Raw genomic sequence first — 18,565 nt, 5'->3', positions numbered from 1 at the left:
ATGTTTAAATTCAATGCAAAATTGAATTTGAAATCCTCAATACAAAATTAAGGGATTAAAATAGTTAGCAAACTTTTAATTATCTAAAGTTGTCTGCTAACTTTAGCCTAAAATATTCTGTGTTGAGGTAAAAATTCACTTATTCTGTGAGTGAATTATGAATGTCTAATTGATTTAATCTGCTGCCAACAGTATTCCAGTTTTATTGTGTAACCCTGAAGTCCTGGTGGTGTAGTGCAAGGGGATCAGCAAGTCAGCAACCCAGGAGGCATACAACGTAAGTGGTTTTACTCCCAGATTTAGAGAAATACTCTTCTCACAGAAGCCGTATGGAAGATTAAAAGCCATCTTAGAATTGATCCCTGTTATGGAGCTTGAGTTAAATGTAAAGCTGGAGTCCTTTAGACGGAAGCCCCAACTCCAAGTGGTACATGTAACAACCAAAGCAAGAGAGTTGAGTTCTATAATAAATGACCATTCTTGACAAGATTACCAACAATACAAGATTGTTTTTAGTGTCTCCTCTATCCTCTGTTCGTTTATAGCTTAAAGTCAAGGGAATTCTTGGAAGTAGAGCATATGCTTCCACAGACTCTCAGTCTGTTTCTCATTGACTTACACACCCATACACACATACTTACAATGTTTTTCATATTTCTTAGGTCATTTGAAAAATTTAATTTCCCCCATCATTTTACTGCAGAACAATAAAGTCTTTTTTAGATAATCAAATTTTAGGAAGCACTAACTAGACTAATAATAACATCAAAGCAAGACAAAACAGTCAAACACAAAACAGAAACTTAAATCAACAATTAGTTTTGTGTAGCATTTTTTTCCTTAAGTAATGTTACATTTAAGCTGCATGTTACCCCCTTATCTCACATTCATTTGCCATCAATAATTGAGTGTACACATATGTATACACAAGGATATTGATTGAGACACTATATAAATTACTTAAAAAGTTAAACAATCCACCTAAGTGTTAAGAGAGGCACCAGTCCATACATATAAATATACTAATACATTGATAGTACTACTTATAATAATTGTGCATAAATAGAAATGAGGCAAAGTTTTAGAATATTTCACAGGTTTTTGGTAGCAAAGAAAACATATACAAAAAACTATGTTTTCTTTAACAAACGGAATAAATATTATGCATAGGAACATACATGTGCATTTAAGTATGTGTAGAAAAAGAACTAGAGAAAGACATACACTAGACAACGACAAAGGGTAGAGATATTCAAAGAGGGAGTAAAAGATGATATATATATTTCATTCTTTATAATTCTTTATTTTTTTTTTATTTTAGCCATGGCAATGTATTTATGGTTTACTTGGGCACTTAGAAAAAGAAGATTTGTAAGTGTACATCACATTTCCCAAACTAAGGTTACAAATAAAACAACATTCAAATTTTGTTTAAGCTTGAACTTTGGAAAGTAACATTGTAAGAGCTCTGGTTATGTTATTTAAGTTCTAGAACTGGATTTCTTATTTGCATTTTTACTTTAACAGAAAAAATACCAAGATTTAGCTTCTGAAGAGTGTTGCAAAGGAGACCCAGCATTACTAAGCCTTAGGTAACAGAATCAGAAACAATGACTATACACTGATTGAATCCATTCCTGATATATTCAGTTCATACATGTCAATTCTTAGTAAATGGAAATTTTATGGTATTCTTTATCATATTTGTGTTATTACAAATGTCTTATTGTGATAGAGAAATCTGTAAGAGTATCACTGTGAAATGTGATGCACATGAAAGAATATATTTCTTTTTAATATTTAGCATAAATGAATAAAAACTGAATTATAAAGAATACCCATCATTGTTTTTTTTGTAAGGTAAATACAAATCTCATTTTTAGGCTAACATTTCAACTATTTTGCCTGTTTCAAATGTTGTCAGTGTTTGATCAACATTAAAGGTCATACTTATTTGCCAAACCAGATGAATCCCCACCAAAATTATTTTTTTTCTTTTTAATTTTTGTTGGAGTATAGTTGCTTTACAATGTTGTTGATTTCTACCGTACAGCAAAGTGAATCCACTATACATATACATATATCCCCTCTTTTTTGTATTTCCTTCTCATTTAGGTCACCACAGAGCACTGAGTAGAGTTCCCTATGCTACACAGTAGGTTCTCATTGGTTATTTATTTTATACATAGTATCAACTGTGTATATATGTCAATTCCAATCTCCCAATTCATCCCACCCCCCTTCCCCCTTGGTATCCATATGTTTTTTTGATGTCTGTGTCTCTATTTCTGCTTTGCAAATGAAACAATCTATACCATTTTTTTAGATTCCATAAATATGCATTAATATATGATATTTGTTTTTCTGACTTCACTCTGTATGACAGACTCTAGGTCCATCCACATCTCTACAAATGACCCAACTTCATTCCTTTTTATGGCTGAGTAATATTCCACTGTATATGTGTACCACATCTTCTTTATCCATTCCTCTGTTGGTGGACATTTAAGTTGCTTCCATGTCCTGGCTATTGTAAATACTGCTGCAATGAACATTGGGGTGTATGTGTCTTTTTGAATTATGGTTTTTTCTGGGTATATGCCCAAAAGTGGGATTGCTGGGTCATATGGTATTTTTAATTTTTTAAGGAACCTCCATACTGTTTTCCATAGTGGCTGTATCAGTTTACATTCCCACAAACTGTGCAAGGGTTGCCTTTGCTCCACACTCTCTAGCATTTATTGTTTGTAGATTTTTTGATGATGGCCATTCTGACTGATGTGATGTGATACTTCATTGTGGTTTTGATTTGCATTTCTCTAATGATTAGTGATGCTGAGCATCTTTTCATGTGCCTCTTGGCCATGTGTTTATCTTCTTTGGAGTAATGTCTAAGTCTTCCACCCATTTTTTGATTGGTTTGTTTTTTTGATATTGAGCTGCATGAGCTGTTTGTATATTTTGGGCATTAATCCTCTGTCAGTTGCTTCATTTACAAATATTTTCTCCCATTCTTAGGGTTGTCTTTTTTTATTGCTTATGGTTTCCTTTGCTGTGCAAAAGCCTTTAAATTTAATTAGATCCCATTTCTTGGTTTTTGTTTTTATTTTAAATTAATCTAGGAGGTGGGTCAAAAAAGATCTTGCTGCGATTTATGTCAAAGAGTGTTCTGCCTATGTTTTCCTCTAAGAATTTTATAGAGTCTGGCCTTACAAAGAGTTTTATAGAATCTGGCCTTACAATCATATCCTTAATCCATTTTGAGTTTAGTTTTGTGTATGGTGTTAGGGAGTGTCCTAATTTCATTCTATTACATGTAGTTCAATAGATGCAGCTACATGTAAAAAAAAAATTCCCTACCAAAATATTAAGGAAAAACGTGTTCTAAAAGGGGACATGGAGATGTCAGCAAAGGAAGAATATGAATAACCCAGCTCCTGAAATTAAAATCAAAAATGCAATAAAATGGATAATCAGACACATACCTGTCAAATTTTCTGTATGCATATGGTAAATTTCAGGGAAGAAATATCAATGCCACTTTCTGATATTCTTTTCTCATTCCTAGCAAATGAATACAAGAAGATATTCTCAGATCTCTCATTCCCACCATCATATTTTATGCTGAGAGCTGTTGAAATGATCATAGCAAATTCGTCTCCAGGCAATCAGCATGAAAATGACTGAGTACTGCACATAGCCTAAAGGAAATGTGATTCATCTCACTCATTTAAAACTGCTAGCAAATCATGGTTTGACTGCATTGGTAAATTTCTCAGCCATCCCTTTACTTAAAGAATGGGAGATTATGGGAAAGAAATCAGTGAGAATATAAACTCTGTGCGGGCAGGCTAAATTTATTTTTCATCCTAAAGCACATGCAGGTACATGGTGCCCAAAATCTAGTAGTATTCACCAAATACTTATTGTTGAATAAAATATGAGAATTGTGGAACCAATTTACCCACCTTTTTCACAAAATGAATTGAAAGATAAATTCATCTGTTCCAGGGGATAGTGATGATGTAATGGTGAGAATACCAGGCAGAGTTATTGACAGTATATTCAAAGGTGATGTCAAAGGCATTTAGTTACTCAAATATTATAATAAATGAAGGTCTTAAAAATATAGTTTTAAAGAGCAAATCCCCTGTTCAGTTATACAAGATGAATAAGTTCTAGAGATTTGTTGTACTGTATTGTGCACTTAAGAATTTGCTAAGAGGGTAGATCTCACTTTGTGTTCTTATTACAGTGAAAGAAAAAGAATGTTTTTGTTTTCCAAGGAGGCCTCCATTGTTTACCTTATATTAAATAAGTAATTTAATTTTTAAGAGAGTATAATAAAAGGGTATCATTGAATAGGATTCACAATGGAGTAAAGAATGAAGAGACTGGTGATCTACATATTATTACTGACACCATCTTTGTATTCATTGGGATTTGCGTCAGAACACTGTGAGTTGAAGATCCATGTCTTTAGTAATTAAGACAAGGCACTTCACTAATCTCTAATATGGGACTGATAATGCAAAGCAGAACTTTGATATATGAGTGTCAAATTTTAAGGCATTATGGATCTGTAACTTTACATTATTTTAATCATGGAAAGAGTATTAATATTGATCAATGTAAACAATGAATTCAAAGAAAGATATGACAAGTGTACACTGTATCAAATGACCCATTTTGTTCCCAAGAAAGCTAAAATAAATTCTGCTTACATGGGTGACTTTTACCTTTTCAACATATTATTCTCTATTGAAGATTCAGTCAGTTGATATTGTGAATGTTCCAGAATGGATTTCACTTTGGGATGAATATTTATCAGGAGTTAGAACAGAGTCTATCCCATCAACAGTGGTCCATTAAAATTTATTGACTTAACTCAGTGTAGTATGTTCAAGGTCCACACATGATGTCACAAATGGCAAGTCATATTCCTTCTCATGGCTGAATAGTATTCCATTGTGTGTGAATATATATATATGTATATCACACCTACTTTATCCTTTCATCTGCTGATGGGCAATTAGGTTGTTTCCATATCTTGGCAACTGTGAATAATGCTACCATTTGTGACAACATGGATGGACCTTGAACTTATTGTGCTAAATGAGATGAGTCAGGCAGAGAAAGGCAAGTATTGTATTGTATCACTTACATGTGGGATCTAAAAGTATCAAACTCATAAAAACAGAAAGTAAAATGATGATTGACAAGGGATGGGGCTGTTGGGGAATAAGACAGGTGTTGTTTAAGGGTACAAAGTTGCAATGCATAGTAAATAGCCCTAGAGATATAATGCATGGTATAGTGAATATAGACAACAATATTGTAGTATAATTATGAAAGTTACTAAGAGACTATAACAATGATTCTGACAATTAAAATAAAGGATCATTATGTAACATGATGGAGGTGCTAATTATCACTACAATAGCAATCACATTACAACATATAATGTATCAAATTAACATGTCATTTCCCTTAAATTTACACAATATTATATGTTTAACATATTTCAATTTTAAAAATGAAAAAATAAAGAATTTGTTGAATGAATGAGAGGTGGCAGCAGATCTCAATAACGACAAATGAATAAAACAATTTCCCAAATCATAGTTTCCTCTCTATTATGAGAAATCTTGTTGAAGCAGAATCAGAACATATAGAAAGGTAAATAATTTAAATAATTAAGAACACCAAGACATAATAGCTAGCTGTAGCTAGATGTTTCTCTCTCTGTATATATATATGTGTATATATATACATATCTAAATACGTATTTCCTATTGATATACCAACATGTATATGATTTGTTATATAATAAGATATACATATGTTACTTGATACTGTCAATTTATATTCCTAACAATAGTTATAATTATTCAGTAATCTTGTCAATTTTCTCTTTGTAATTTTAGCTATATTTGAGGTTATGTGATGGTATTTCACTAGGGATGTGACATGTATTTTCCTTAATGACTAATGGTGTGGACATGTTCATGGTTTATTAGAAGTCTGGATATCTTATTTTTAAGTTTTTCCTTCTAATTGGTTACGGTTTTTAAAAATTGATCTAACACATCTTTATACATTCAAAATGTAACTCATTTCTCAGACATATGCATTATGTATTCTATTACGAGTTGATTTTTCATCTCTTAATAGTATCTTTAATGGAGTGACACTCTTAAAGCTACAGTTATCTAACTTATCATGTTTTTCCTTTTAAAGTTAGTGCTTTTTATATCCTTATTATAACACCTTTGCTATGTCAAAGTTTATAATCTTTCTTTGGATGATTTATTATTTCAACTTTCACATTTAGATCTACAACATACATTTGGAACTGACTCATTTTATTTTTTTATGTAAAAAACTCCTCTTTTTAAAATGGAGGTAAAATTTACACACAGTGAGATACATAGTTAAGTGTACAATTAGATAAGTTTTGACAAAATAGTTTATCAAGGTATGGAATATTTGCATCTCTCCAGAAAGTTCACTGATTTCCCCTTCCAATACCCACTCTCTGGAGACAAACACCATTCTGATTTATAGACACATGGATTATTTTTTCTGTTCTTGAACTTTATATAAATGGAATCATACAGTGTCTACTCTTTGATATCTGTCTTTTCTTGCTAAACACAAGATTATTATATTCACTTAAGTTATTATATGTTTTAGCAATTCATTATTTTTATTGCTGAGTAATATTTTAGGGTATGGTTGTAACAAAATTTTTTTTCATTCTCCTATTCATAGAAAATTGGGTTGTTTCTAGTTTTTGACTAATATATAAAATCTATCCTAAGCATTCATGTTCAAGTGGTTTTATAGGAATATGTTTCCATTTCACAAAGATTAATATCTAGTTTTGGATTTGGTAGGTCATAGGGTAAATACATGATTTACTTTATCGGAAATTTCCAAATACTTTCCAAAGTGGTTGTACAATTTTACTCTCTTATGAGCAATATGTGTGTGTGGATTTCCAAAGATATGTTGTTTTAATTTTTTTAAGCCATTCTATTAGGTTGGAAGTCTATCTCATTGTGATGATACTTTACATTACCCTTATATCTAAGCATTCTGAATATCTTTCCAGGTGTTTTTGGCAATTTGTGTTTCTCCTTTAGGGAGTGTGTGTTGAAGTCTTCTGTATTTTCGCTTATGTTGTTTTTCCTTTTGTAATTTATTTGTTAAAATTCTTTATCATTCTGAATGAACACTATATCCGATATATGTATTTCAATTTATTTCTCCCAGTCTGCAGGTGAAATTCTTACTTTCTTTAATAGTGTATTTTCACAAGCATAAACTTTTAATTCTGATAAATCTCATTTTTAAATTTTTTAATTTTATGTTTAGTGATATTTGCTTCAAATGCTAAGAAACCTTTGTCTAACCAAGTCTCTGAAGATATTCTTCTATTTGTTTCTTACAGATAACTTTATATGTTTATTTTTTACTTTTAAGTTTCTAGTACAATTCCAATTAATTTTTCTGCATGGGGTAAAGTAGTGGTCAAACTAAATCAGATTAATTTTGTGTCTGGTATGAGATGGAAATATAAATTCATTATTTTCAAAATGGATCAACAATTATTTTATTATCATCTGTTGAAATGCTTCTTTTTCTCCTTTAATTAACTTGATACAATATTTAATCAATTAACCATACAAGTCTAATATATTTCTTGACACTTTCTGTTCAATTTTTTGGTAAATGTAGTGTTAAGACACTACAACATTGTCTTCCTTAATGTAGCTTTTTAGCAAGTATGTAAATAAAGTAGGTTAAGTCCTCCAAATTTTTCTACAAGATTTTTTGGCCTTTCCAAAGACATATATAAATTTTAGGAAAAGTTTGTCAATTTCTACTGAAAACAATTGTTGCAATACTGATTCAGAAGAACTGAATACATAGATGGATTTAACAAAAAATAAGAAGTACCTAATAATTTTTTTTAATTTTATTTATTTTTTTTAAACAGCAGGTTATTATTTGTTATCAATTTTATACATATTAGTGTATATATGTCAATCCCAATCTCCCAATTCATCATACCACTACCCCCAACAGCCACTTTCGCCCCTTGGTGTCCATACACTTGTTCTCTACATCTGTGTCTCAATTTCTGCCCTGCAAACCAGTTCATCTGTACCATTTTTCTAGGTTCCACATATATGCATTAATATGCGATATTTGTTTTTCTCTTTCTGACATACTTCACTCTGTATGACAGTCTCTAGATTCATCCACGTCTCTACAAATGACTCAATTTCATTCCTTTTTATGGCTGAGTAATATTCCATTGTATATATGTACCACTTCTTCTTTATACATTTATCTGTTGGTGGGCATTTAGGTTGCTTCCATGACCTGGCTATTCTAAACAGTGCTGCAATGAACATTGGGGTGCATGTGTCTTTTTGAATTATGATTTTGTCAGGGTATATGCCTAGTAGTGGGATTGCTAGATTATATGGTAATTCTATTTTTACTTTTTTAAGGAACCTCCATACTGTTCTCCATAAGGGCTGTATCAATATACATTCCCACCAACAGTGCAAAAGTGTTCTCTTTTCTCCACACCCTCTACAGCATTTGTTGTTTGTAGATTTCCTTAGGATGCCAATTCTAACTGGTGTGATGTGATACCTCATTGTAGTTTTGGTTTGCATTGTTCTAATAATTAGTGATGTTGAGCAGATTTTCACGTGCTTCTTGGCCATCTGTATGTCTTCTTTGGAGAAACGTCTACTTAGGTCTTCTGCCCATTTTTGGATTGGGTTGTTTGGTTTTTTTTAATATTGAACTGCATGAGCTGTTTATATATTTTGGAGATTAATCCTTTGTGCATTGATTCATTTGCAAATATTTTCTCCCATTCTGAGGGTTGTCTTTTCATATTGTTTTTAGTTTCCTTTGCTGTGCAAAACACTTTAAGTTTCATTAGGTCCCATTTGTTTATATTTGTTTTTATTTCCATTACTCTAGGAGGTGGATCAAAAAAGATCTTTCTATGATTTATGTCAAGGAGTGTTCTTCCTATGTTTTCCTCTAAGAGTTGTATAGTGTCCGGACTTACATTTAGATCTCTAATGCATTTTGAGTTTATTTTTGTGCATGGTGTTAGGGAGTGTTCTAATTTCATTCTTTTATGTGTAGCTGTCCAGTTTTCCCAGCAACACTTATTTAACAGACTGTTTTTTCTCCACTGTGTATCCATGCCTCCTTTGTCATAGATTAGCTCACCACAGGTGCTTGGGTTTATCTCTGGGCTTTCTATCCTATTCCATTGATCTATATTTCTGCTTTTGTTCCAGTACCATATTGTCTTGATTACTGTAGCTTTATAGTATAGTCTGAAGTCAGGGAGCCTTATTCCTCCAGCTCTGTTTTTTTTCACTCAAGACCACTTTGGCTATTTGGGGTCTTTTGTGTTTACATACAAATTGTACAATTTTTTCTTCTAGTTTTGTGAAAAATGCCATTGGTAATTTGATAGGGATTGCACTGAATCTGTATATTGCTTTGGGTAGTATAGTCATATTCACAGTATTGATTCTTTCAACCTAAGAACATAGTATATCTCTCCATCTGTTTGTATCATCTTTAATTTCTTTCATCAGTGCCTTATAGTTTTCTGCATACAGGTATTTTCTCTCCTGAGGTAGGTTTATTCCTAGGTATTTCACTCTTTTTGTTACAGTGGTAAATGGGAGTGTTTCCTTAATTTCTCTTTCTGAATTTTCATCATTCATGTATAGGAATGCGGTAGACTTTTGTGCATTAATTTTGCATCCTGTAACTATATCAAGTTCATTGATTAGCTCTAGTAGTTTTCTGGTGGCATCTTAGAATTCTCTATGTATGGTATCATGTCATCTGCAAACACTGACAGTTTTACTTCTTCTTTTCCAATTTTTATTACATTTACTGCTTTTTCTTCTCTGATTGCCATGGCTAGCACTTCCAAAACTATGCTGAATAATAGTAGTAAGAGTGGACATCCTTGTTTTTTTCCCGATCTTAGAGGAAATGCTTTCAGTTTCTAACCATTGAGATTGATGTTTGCTGTGAGTTTGTCATATATGGCCTTTATTATGTTGAGGTAGGTTCCCTCTATGCCCACTTTCTGGAGAGTTTTTATCATAAATATGTGTTGAATTTTGTCAAAAGCTTTTTCTATATCTATTGAGATGATCATATGGGTTTTGTTCTTCAGTTTGTTAATATGGTGTATCACATTGATTGATTTGCATATATTGAAGAATCCTTGCATCCCTGGGATAAATCCCACTTGATCATGGTGTATGATCCTTTTAATGTGTTGTTGGATTCTATTTGCTGGTATTTTATTGAGGATTTTTGCATCTATATTCATCAGTGATATTGGTTGGTAATTTTCTCTTTTTGTCCTATCTTTGTCTGGTTTTGGTATCAGGGTGATGGTGGCCTCATACAATGAGTTTGTGAGTGTTCCTTCCTCTGCAATTTTTTGCAAGAGTTTGAGAAGGATGGGTGATAAGTCATCTCTAAATATTTGATAGAATTCACCTGTGAAGCCATCTGGTCCTGGACTTTTGTTTGTTGGAAGACATTTAATCAGAGTTTCAATTTCATTACTTGTGATTTGTCTGTTCGTATTTTCTATTTCTTCCTGGTTCAGACTTGGAAAGTTATACCTTTCTACGAATTTGTCCATTTCTTCCAGATTGCCCATTTTATTGGCATAGAGTTTCTTGTAGTAGTCTTTTAGGATGCTTTGTATTTCTGCGGTGTCTGTTTTAACTTCTCCTTTTTCATTTTTACTTTTATTGATTTGAATCCTCTCACTCTTTTTCTTGATAAGTTTCGCTAATGCTTTATCAATTTTATTTATCTTCTCAAAGAACCAGCTTTTAGTTTTATTAATTTTTTTCTATTGTCTTCTTTGTTTCTATTTCATTTATTTCTGCTCTGATACTTATGATTTCTTTCCGTCTACTAACTTTGGGTTTTGTTTGTTCTTCTTTCTCTAGATCCTTATAAGGTTGGATGGTTTATTTTAGATGTTTGTTATTTCCTGAGGTAGGTTTGTATTGCTATAAATTTCCCTCTTAAAAGCAAATGGTGAATTACACCATTCTGTCTTACAGGTCACTTATCTGTTGTTCTGCCTTAGCTATTCTGTTATTGAATACTTCTAGTGTATTTTTCAGTTCAGTTATTGCAATGTTCATCTCTGTTTGTTTGTTCTTTAATTCTTCTAGATCATTGTTAAACATTTCTTGCATCTTCTTGATCTTTGCCTCCATTATTATTTTTTTTTTTTACATCTTTCTTGGAGTATAATTGCTTTACAATGGTGTGTTAGTTTCTGCCTTATAACAAAGTGAATCAGTTATACATATACATATGTTCCCATATCTCTTCCCTCTTGCGTCTCCCTTCCTCCCACCCTCCCTATTCCACCCCTCCAGGCGGTCACAAAGCACGGAGCTGATCTCCCTGTGCTATGCGGCTGCTTCCCACTAGCAATCTACCTTACGTTTGGTAGTGTATATATGTCCATGCCTCTCTCTCGCTTTGTCACAGCTTACCATTCCCCCTCCCCATATCCTCAAGTCAGTTCTCTAGTAGGTCTGTGTCTTTATTCCTGTCTTACCCCTAGGTTCTTCATGACATTTTTTTCCTTCAATTCCATATATATATGTTAGCATATGGTATTTGTCTTTCTCTTTCTGGCTTACTTCACTCTGTATGACAGACTCTAGATCTATCCACTTCATTACAAATAGCTCAATTTCATTTCTTTTTATGGCTGGGTAATATTCCATTGTATGTATGTGCCACACCTTTATCCATTCATCCGATGATGGGCACTTAGTTTGTTTCCATCTCCTGGCTATTGTAAATAGGGCTGCAATGAACATTTTGGTACATGACTCTTTTTGAAATATGGTTTCCTCAAGGTATATGCCCAGTAGTGGGATTGCTGAGTCATATGGTAGTTCTATTTGTAGTTTTTTAAGGAACCTCCATACTGTTCTCCATAGTGGCTGAACCAATTCACATTCCCACCAGCAGTGCAAGAGTGTTCCCTTTTCTCCACACCCTCTCCAGCATTTATTGTTTCTAGATTTTTTGATGATGGCCTTTCTGACTGGTGTGAGGTGATATCTCATTGTAGTTTTGATTTGCATTTCTCAAATGATTAATGATGTTGAGCATTCTTTCATGTGTTTGTTGGCAGTCTGTATATCTTTGGATAAATGTCTATTTAGGTCTTCTGCCCATTTTTGGATTGGGTTGTTTGTTTTTTTGTTATTGAGCTACATGAGCTGCTTGTAAATTTTGGAGATTAATCTTTTATCTGTTGCTTCATTTGCAAATATTTTCTCCCATTCGAGGGCTGTCTTTTGGTCTTGTTTATGGTTTCCTTTGCTATGCAAAAGCTTTGAAGTTTCATTAGGTCCCATTTGTTTATTTTTGTTTTTATTTCCATTTCTCTAGGAGGTGGGTCAAAAAGGATCTTGCTGTGATTTATGTCATAGAGTGTTCTGCCTATGTTTTCCTCTAAGAGTTTGGAAGTTTATGGGCTTGCATTTTGGTCTTCAATCCATTTTGAGCTTATTTTTGTGTATGGTGTTAGGGAGTGATCTAATCTCATACTGTTAAATGTACCGGTCTAGTTTTCCTGGAACCATTTATTGAAGAGGCTGTCCTTTCTCCACTGTACATTCCTGCCTCCTTTATCAAAGATAAGGGGACCATATGTGTGTGCGTTTACTTCTGGGCTTTCTATCCTGTTCCATTGATCTATATTTCTGTTTTTGTGTCAGTCCATACTGTCTTGATTACTGTAGCTTTGTAGTATAGTCTGAGGTCAGGGAACCTGATTCCTCCAGCTCCATTTTTCATTCTCAAGATTGCTTTGGCTATTTGGGGTTTTTGTGTTTCCATACAACTTGTGAATTTTTTTGTCCTAGTTCTGTGAAATATACCAGTGGTAGTTTGACAGGGATTGCATTGAATCTGTAGATTGCTTTGGGTAGTAGAGTCATTTTCACAATGTTGATTCTTGTAATCCAAGAACATGGTTTATCCCTGCATCTTTTTGTATCATCTTTAATTTCTTTCATCAGTGTCTTATAATTTTCTGCATACAGGACTTTTGTCTCCTTAGGTAGGTTTATTCCTAGATATTTTATTCTTTTTGCTGCAATGGTAAATGGGAGTGTTTTCTTGATTTCACTTTCAGATTTTTCATCATTAGTGTATAGGAATGCAAGGCATTTCTGTGCATTAATTTTGTATCCTGCTACTTTACCAGATTCATTGATTAGCTCTAGTAGTTTTCTGGTAGCATCTTTAGGATTCTCTATGTATAGTATCATGTCATCTGCAAACAGTGACAGGTTTACTTCTTCTTTTCTGATTTGGATTCCTCTTATTTCCTTTTCTTCTCTGATTGCTGTGGCTAAAACTTCCAAAACTATGTTGAATAAGAGTGGTGAGAGTGGGCCACCTTGTCTTGTTCCTGATCTTAGTGGAAATGCTTTCAGTTTTTCACCATTGAGGATGATGTTGACTGTGGGTTTGCCATATATGGCCTTTATTATGTTGAAGAACGTTCCCTCTATGCCTACTTTCTGCAGGGTTTTTATCATAAATGGGTGTTGAATTTTGTCAAAAGCTTTCTCTGCATCTATTGAGATGATCATATGGTTTTTCTCCTTCAATTTGTTAATATGGTTTATCACATTCATTGATTTTTGTATATTGAAGAATCCTTGCACTCCTGGAATAAGCCCCACTTGATCATGGTGTATGATCTTTTTAATATGCTGTTGGATTCTGTTTGCTAGTATTTTGCTGAGGATTTTTGCATCTATGTTCGTCAGTGATATTGACCTCTAGTTTTCTTTCTTTGTGACATCCTTTTCTGCTTTTTGTATCAGGGTGATGGTGGCCTCATAGAATGAGTTTGGGAGTGTTCCTCCCTCTGCTATATTTTGCAAGAGTTTGAGAAGGATAGGTATTAGCTCTTCTCTAAATGTTTGATAGAATTCGCTTGTGAAGCCATCTGGCCCTGGGCTTTTGTTTGTTGGAAGATTTTTAATCACAGTTTCAATTTCAGTGCCTGTGATTGGTCTGTTCAATTTTTCCATTTCTTCCTTATTTAGTTTTGGCAGGTTTACCTCCATTATTTTTCAGAGTTCCTGGATCATCTTCACTATCAGTATTCTGAATTCTTTTTCTGGAAACTTGCCTATCTCCACTTCATTTAGTTCTTCTTTTGGGGTTTTATCTTGTTCCTTCATCTGGTACATAGCCCTCTGCCTTTTCATCTTGTCTATATTTCTGTGAATGTGGTTTATGTTCCACAGGCTGAAGGATTGCAGTTCTTCTTGCTTCTGCTGTCTCCCCTCTGGTGGATGAGGCTATCTAAGAGGCCTGTGCAAGTTTCCTGATGGGAGAGGTTGGTCGTGGGTAGAGCTGGGTGTTGCTCTGGTGGGCAGAGCTCAGTCATACTTCAATCTGCTTTACTGCTGATGGGTGGGGCTGGGTTCCCTCCCTGTTGGTTGTTTGGCCTGAGGTGACCCAACACTGAAGTTTACCCAGGCTCTTTGTTGGGGCTAATGGTGGACTCTGGGAGGGCTCAGGGCAAGGAATACTTCCCAGAACTTCTGCTGCCAGGGTCCTTGTCCCAGTGGTGAGCCACAGCCACTCCCTTCCTCTGCAGGAGACCCTCCAACACTAGCAGGTAGGTCTGGTTCAGTCTCCTATAGGGTCACTACTCCTTCCCCCTGGGTCCTGATGGGCACACTACTTTTGTGTGCCCTCCAAGAGAGGAGTCTCCGTTTCCCCCAGTCCTGTCAAAGTCCTGCAATGAAATCCTTCTAGGCTTCAAAGTATGATTATCTAAGAATTCCTCCTCCCGTTGCTGGACTCCCAGGTTGGGAAGCCTGACATGGGCTTCAGAATCTTCACTTCAGGGGGTTGAGTTCCATTGTATAAGCGTTCTCCAGTTTGTGAGTCACCCACCCAGCAGTTATGGGATTTGATTTTATTGTGATTGCCCCCCTCCTACTATCTCCCTGTGGCTTCTCCTTTGTTTCTAGATGTGGGGTATCTTTTTTGGTGAGTTCCAGTGTGTTCCTATCGATGATCGTTCAGCAGTTAGTTGTGATTCCAGTGCTCTTGCAAGAGGGATTGAGAGCACTTCCTTCTACTCCACCATCTTGAACCAATCCTCCCACCTAGTAATATTAATTATTCCAATCTGAGAACTATATATTGCCTTCTATTTATTGATATCTTCTTTAATTTCTCTCAGAGATATTTTACAGTTTTTTAAAGTAGAGGTTTTCTCTATCTTGTGCTGCATTTGTTTGTAATTATTTTGTTTTTTTTTCCTATTTTAAATAAAATATTGTTAATTTCATTTTCCTATTATTTGGATATATAATTCATTTTGAACACTGACCTTGCATCTCTTTTTAAAATCCAGATATTTATTTTAAAAAGATTTTGTGAATTCCTTTTTTTTTTTTTTTTAATAGCCACACTGCACAGCCTATGGGATCTTAGTTCTCTGACTACCAGGGATCAAACTCTAACTCCCTGCATTGGAAGCACAGTCTTAGCCACTGGTCCACCAGGGAAGTCCCCTCCTTAGAGTCTTATATATACCTGTGGAATTAATTTGTGTGTGTGTTGTTAGAAGGATCACAATATACTTTTTTGTGTGACCTCATATAGATATTTAATTGACCCAGTGTCATTTATTGAAATGTTTATGCTTTTCATAATTTCTGTGATTGTTTTTGTATAGCTCTGTTTTTTTCTTAATATCTTTATTGGAGTATAATTACTTTACAGTGTTGTGTTAGTTTCTGCTGTACAAAAAAATGAATCAGCTATATGTATACACATATTCCCATATCCCCTCCCTCTTGTATAGCTCTGTTTGTAAACTCTCTATTTACATCTATACCACCCTGTCATATTTACTGTAAATTTAAAATGGATATTGATACACTATAGGTTCTTTTTCTTTCTTTTATTCAAAATTATTTTGGTGAATCCTGGCGTTTTGTATTTTTTCAGTCAGTTTTAGACTTAGCCTGTGAATTCCCACAATAAAAGTTCTGTGCTCTTTACTGAAATTGCACTGATTCTACTTATAGATAACTAGCATCATTATAATAATGGGTTTCTCATTCCATTAACATGGTATATCACTTTGTTAATTTAGGATAATCTTTATTGTTTCAATAATGATCATAGTTCACCAGGTAGAGGATTTACATGTATTTTGTTAGATTTTTTTAATATAGGGATTTGTATGCTCTTTTAATAGTGTTATTTTAAAGTTCCTCTTTCAATTTATTTTTTTACACATAGAAATATGACATGTTTCTGGAAATATTGTTTCCATCAGCTTGGTAAATTTCCTTTTAAATTATAGTTTTTCCATAGATTATTTTGGATTACTTATGTACATAGTCACATTATCTAAAAATAATTTGTTTTATTATTTTTCTAATATTTATTATTTTATTGACTTATTGAATGACCAAACTTTTTGATTTTTTTGTTAATCTCTAATTTTTTTCTTTATTAGTACTTATAGTTTTCCTTCCTCTCATGTCTCTGACACTGCTCTAGCATCAGCACTTCCTTCACACTGTGTGATACCTCTACAAACCATCAAAATCATTTCATCGAAGACACTCTATACGTACAATACCTCAGTGGTTCTTTACTTCCCATTGCTTTATATATTTATTTATTTATTATTTTATCTCTTTCTTCTGCTGAACACATTTCTCTCCCTGACCACTGTTCCTTCATCTTGCCCCACACACCTTCTTATCATAATCATTGTAGTATCTTTGAGCAATTTTATTCCCTTTTATAATTTCAGTGACTCTTCCATTGCTTTGTCCAGAACTCATCCACCACCTCCTTCAACCATGAGGCCATGGATGTATCACTTTATGTATAAAATTTGCCCTGAATCTCATTATAAAAATTGATATACCATCTTTTGAATGCAATCTCCATCTTTCTGTAGCTCTATTATATAATCCATAACATAGTATTTAAGATGTTCTGTTTCCTTGAATCTTTGGATATCGTCCACATGTCCTTTCAAATTGGTTCTTCAACCTCCAGCATTCTGTTCCATACCTAGGGGAGTTCACCTTTACAAGCTGGATTACTAGAGCTCCCTTCATCTCCATCTTCCAGTTTTCTTCAGCTATTGAAGGCACACAGGTAAACAGAAATTTGAACGGGAGACATATTATGATATTTTTTTCTTAGGATCCCTATGTGATGGGTCACAGATTTGCAGTTTCTAGGTTTCTCTGTTGTAAGCATTGGCTCTGTCCCTCTAGACTTCTTTCTAGATTTCTGTGATGGTTCAGTCCATCTGTGTCTCCAGTGCTCGATTTGGCAGCCTTCCTACCATTGTAAGCCACTCATTCTTGTTTCCTTTTAAAACTGCCCACAGCTTTTTGAAAAAGCTTCATTAGCCTTTCCTCAGTTTTTCCATTTGAGTGTGATTTTTTTTTCCCTCCTGGTACCATAACTGACACACTCAACTATATCATCTATGTGATTACAAAAATCTTTCAGTCAAGTACTATGAATTTCACCTTATATCCCAGCACTGATCAGAGTTTATTCAAGCAGTATGAGTGTAATCAATGTTTATTCCATTAACTAAATCCTGATCAGTGCTTGTGTGATAGATAGATACACAGATAAACTTACTTAGATGTTAAGAGGAAAAAAAGACCAATAAAACTTTGTTTATACTTGACTTTTAAAATTATATTTGTTAACCTACATATATATCCTCCCCAATTTTTGGCATCCTTCAAGGAGTCATGTGAAAAAGTGAGGTCAAAGTAAAATCTGAAAGGGTACAGCAGGAAAAGTAGAAGAAGACATAAGGGAATTATAATGAAAATTTAGATATCTATTATTTTTCCAAGACCATGTACCTTACTCTATATATCTTTTTTATTCTCAAATCTGGTATTAAATTACATATACAACAATAGAAAAATAAATATGGGCTTAAAGGAAAATCATGTTTATAGAAAAATATTTTTTAAAACATTTAAAAATATTTTAAAAATGGAAATACCTAAAAATGAATCAATTGATGGTTCATTCATTCATATAAAAAACTTCATTGAGAATATATTTGGCAATTCCAGGTTTTTGTGGTTCATATAAATTTTAGGAGTGTTTCTTCTACTTTTGTTAATACCATTGGAATCTTGATAGGGGTTGCATTGAAGTTATAGATTGCTTTTGGTAATATTGACATTTTAACAATATTAATTCTTCCAACCCATAAACACAGGATACTTTTCTGTTTATTTGTATCTTTGATATCTTTCATCAGCATCTTGTGACTTTCAGAGTAGAGATCTTTCACCTCCTTAGTTAAATTTATTCCTAAGTGTTTTATTGTTTTTGATGCTATTGTAAATGGGATAGATTTCTTTATTTCTTTTTCAGAAAATTCATTGTTAGTGTA

This window comes from Pseudorca crassidens, chromosome 17 (genome assembly GCF_039906515.1).
Source record: "Pseudorca crassidens isolate mPseCra1 chromosome 17, mPseCra1.hap1, whole genome shotgun sequence".
Classification (NCBI taxonomy): domain Eukaryota; kingdom Metazoa; phylum Chordata; class Mammalia; order Artiodactyla; family Delphinidae; genus Pseudorca; species Pseudorca crassidens.
The sequence above is the reverse complement of the archived record's forward strand: the minus strand, read 5'-3'. Positions refer to the sequence as shown.